We start from the raw sequence: 4363 nt of genomic DNA, 5'->3' as shown, positions 1-4363 counted from the left end.
GGGGGTACCTCATGGACGTAATCCAAAATGAAATTCCTTGGGAAAAGTGAAAATGTATTTAAGCTGCTGAGCTGTTGATTTGGGCCCCCAAGAGGGAGAGGGATACAGAAAAGGCAGAAGTGTTTTTTATTTTTCCATTAAAGAACAGACAGAGTGCGCTCAGTGCCAAGAGGTCAAGTGCCTCCCATAGATGGGCAGTGCCTCCAGCCCTGTGGCTCCCCAGGTGGCCAGAGGACTGTAGCTGCAGGGGAGAGGCACCTGCCCTGTGGTCCTGCCTGCTCCAAGTCAGCTCTATGACTTCTATGGCTTTGGTCTTCTTGACTATCAGTCCCTTATCTCATCTGTGGGTGGGCTCTTCTGTTACCCCACCTCATGGATAAGCTGTGAAGCAATGATGAGACTAGGGGAAACTTGTTTTGCCACTTTTGACTCTGACAGTTCTAGTAAACCTTGCTGCCTGGTCCCAGCCCACAGTGTGCTGAAAGCATCAGCTACCAAGCGGAGGCAGACTGCTACAGGCAGATGTACTGCTGGTAGCAAGAACCTCTAGGAAGGGAAGAAAAACAAAAATTCCCTAGCAAATGCAAGAGCCTGGAAACACACACGTCTGTGGCCATTTACGAGACAATGATAAACAACTCTACATAGTTCACTAACTCCTGAGGGAGTTTCTTTATCACCCAGCACAGGATGGGGTCATTACTGTCTATTTTGTTAAATCACAAAGAATAGTTTTGTATTCTGCATCCTGTTGTACAGAAAAACACACAATATGTTGCTGAAGTTTTTCTATTCTGAATGGTTGCAATAAATTAATTGGGTGTTTACAAATCATTTCAGGAGCATGGAAAATCAGATTTGATTTTGTTTTGTTCAGTTGTCAAGGTGCCTGCCTGTTCCAGAGTGTTCTACCATTCTAGCTCCTTCCTAATGGATAGCAGCAGTGTGTACCCACCGCTGTGGATGATCTAAATAAGGGGTAGAAGGCACAAATGCCTGCAGGGGGCAGGCAGGGAATGTGAGGGGAAGCTGGCCAGACAGGGGCTGTAGCAAACTGGAGAACAAATGTCCTCCTACAAGGAGCAGCTGCTGTTCAGCTCAAAACCTGCTGCCATGCAGGAAAGTCAGCTGATGGAGCCAGATTTTCTTCTTATTTTTAAATAAAAGCAAAAGTGGACAATGAACTATCTGAAAAGGAAATTATGAAAATAATTTCATTTACAATAGCATCAAAAAGAACAAAATACTTAAAAATAAACTTATCCAAGGAAGTGAAAGACTTGTGCTCTGAGTACAATAAAACACTGCTGAAAGAAATTCTAGAAAAATGGGATGACATACTGTGTTTGTAGACTGGAGACTTAATATGGTTAAGAGGTCAGCATTGCTCAAAGCAAAACTAATAGACTGAATGCAGTCCTTTGCAGGACCCTATACGCTGGTAAAATCTCAGTAGCATTTTAAGCAAAGATCAAAAAATAACCCTACAATTTATATGGAATATCAAGGGGTCCCAAATAGACAAAACAATCTATAAAACCCAAACACCACTGAAGCCCTCACACTTCCAGATTTCAAAAATTACTATAAAGTTACAGCAATCAAAACTATATACTCCTGGAATGAGGTCAGATATACAAACCAACGGCAAAGGATAAGGAGCCCAGAAATAAACACTTGTAATCTGTGTGGTCACGTGATTCTAACTAAGGTGCTAAGACCACACAATGGGGAAAGGATGATCTCTCTGACAATGTGAATGTTAACCCACAACAAGGAAGAGTAGGGAGGGGAAAAATGGAAGTTCATTGGATTAGACAAAGGGGAATGAAGGTAGGGGACAGAGAATAGGAAATACAGTAGAATGAATCGGACATAACTTTCCTATGGTCATATATGAATACATGATCAGTATTAACTCCATATCATGTAAAGCCACAAGAATGGGATTCTAATTAGAATAAGTTGTACTCCTTGCATGTATAATATGTCAAAATATACTCATATATATCTAAAAAGAACAAATTTTTAAAAAGAAAACTGGATAGCTATATGCAAAGGAATTAATTTGTGTATCTTCCTTACTCCAAATACAAAATATAACTCAAAATGGATCAAAAATCTAAACATAAGATGTCAAACTATAAAACTCTTAGAAGGAAATGGAGGGGGAAAATCTCATGACAATGGATTTGGCAATGTTTTCTTAGATATGACATCAAAAGCAGAGGCAATAAAATAAAAAAGATAAATTGGAGTACATCAAACTTAAAAATGTTCATCAAAGGACACAAGTATCAGACTAAAAAGACAACCAATGGAATGGGAGAATATATTTGATGTGGAGTTAATATGGGATCATATATCTGACATGGGGTTAAAATCCAGAATACATAAAGATCTCTTACTCAACAACAGACTACCATCTTGGCCCTTGTGGGACCTCATACCCTGGAGCCTTAGGGTGGCAGGAATTGCCATTGGTGGCTTTGAAGGTGCCTTGGTGGACACCATTGCTAAGGGCACTGCTGGAGATGGGGGTCGTGCCCAAGAGATGGATGAGACTGTTGCCCAGTTTATCAGGAGGACCATCTTGAAAATCCCCATGTATGAAATGATGAGAACCTTAAAAGCCTGGGATTTTTTTTTTTAATCTGCAGACCATAAGTTCCATCAGAGAAAGGAATGTCTTGTTCAGGACTTGGTTCTGCTGTGTGAGAAGTATTTGAGTCTCATGGACGCAGCCCTTGCAGATGTCATTTATACTCAAGTTCATTGGCACCAAAAAGTTTGGGATGTACTCAAACTCAGATGAGTACAGAACCAGATGAAGACATTGATCTTTTTGATGTGGAACAATTCAAACATTCATTCAAGAAAATTCTTCAGAGAGCATTGAAAAATGTGACGGTCAGCTTCAGAGATGCTGAGGAGAATGTAGTCTGAATCCGAATTGCCTGGGGAACAAGATGTACAAAGCCAAACCAATACCAACCCACAAATGTGCTGCGTTACCCCCAGACTCTCTACGCCTTCCCCTCCTCCCTGCTAAAGAACATTTTGCCCTCTGGGTCAGGCACTGGCAGTTGCTAGCAAATACCATTAGATGGTGAAAGTGGACCTGAGAAGTCGATACCTGGACTCTCTCAGGCTATTGTTTTTAACAGTATAATAAGAACTTTGAAAATCACAACTCTACAACATCTCTACAGGAAAGATGACTGGGACTAGATGTAAATATGGATTCAAGGATCATTCAGGAAAACACAGTAGAAAAAGACAGATTCCAAAGAATTACTCAACCACAACTATAATTTGCATAATATAAGCTTGAAACGGAGTTCAAAAGTGACTTAAATGGGGGCATCTTGGCTTAGAGGAAAGAACCTGTCTGGTGCCTAATAAATTTCTCTAGGCCACATTTTTGGAAGCACTGAAATCCTTAGCACCAGCTGGTATTGCAGATGTACCACTTTCTCCACTGCTTACCTGCATACCCAACAAGGGAATGGATTATTTTAAAATCAGAGACAAATAAGATGTATATGGTTTTGTAAGCCCAAAGGCTCCTTGGCGATGATGCACATGCATTCCAGTTAATGGCTAACTGGACAGCTTCTGGTTATAAGCTTATACTTCAGAAATTAATCCTTGGTATTGAAAATTTAGAAGTGTTCATATGATTGTTGGGACTGATTCTTCCTTGGGCCCCCTCTCTCATTTTCCTGATAAATATAGCAGTTGTGGGCATTTGAGAGGTGACAGTATATGTATAGGCTCTGGATTGACCTTGAGTGCAGAGAATGCTCTGAAGCCAAGCAGATGGCATCATCCTGTTGGCATCATATCTAGTGTCCTTTTCCCCCACTCTTACCTCTACTCCATCCTAAGGAGGTCTAGTTCCAATTATTGGTTTCTAGGGATTTTCTTTTAAGCTTTGATCACTTGAAATGAACACCAAGGAACTATGCCCAACTCAAAACTTCCAGGAGAATCAAAAAATTGGTCCATTTAGAGAGTAGAATTGGGTCCACTAAGTTGTTACTGAAGGAAGTTACATATCCAATGACTCACTTATTTAAAACAATTGTTTTATTGTAAATACGATACTTTTCATAATTATTTTATCATAGGTATTATATCCAAACTGACCATTATAATACTGATTTGTGATTAAAGATACTGAAAATCTGGTAAAAAAAAAATCAAATAATCCAATTAAAAAATGGGCAAAACACTCAAATAGACATTTCTCTAAATATGATTTCTAAATGCCAAGAAGTATTTGAAAAGATATTCAGAATCACTAATAACTAGGAAAATGCAACTCAAAACCACAATGAAATATCACCTTATTCTCATT

General features: G+C 39.5%; 1 pseudogene; it reads left to right on the top strand.

Moving 5' to 3' along the window:
* The first annotated feature begins 2517 nt into the window (after positions 1–2517).
* Positions 2518–4068, top strand: LOC124094906 (centromere protein N-like; annotated as a pseudogene).
* The last annotated feature ends 295 nt before the right edge of the window (positions 4069–4363 follow it).

The sequence above is a fragment of the Marmota monax genome, unplaced genomic scaffold, assembly GCF_021218885.2.
Source record: "Marmota monax isolate L192 unplaced genomic scaffold, Marmota_monax_Labrador192_F-V1.1 WCK01_AAM20220418_F8-fsc01580, whole genome shotgun sequence".
In the NCBI taxonomy this organism is placed as follows: domain Eukaryota; kingdom Metazoa; phylum Chordata; class Mammalia; order Rodentia; family Sciuridae; genus Marmota; species Marmota monax.
This window is presented reverse-complemented; position numbering and strand designations above follow the sequence as displayed.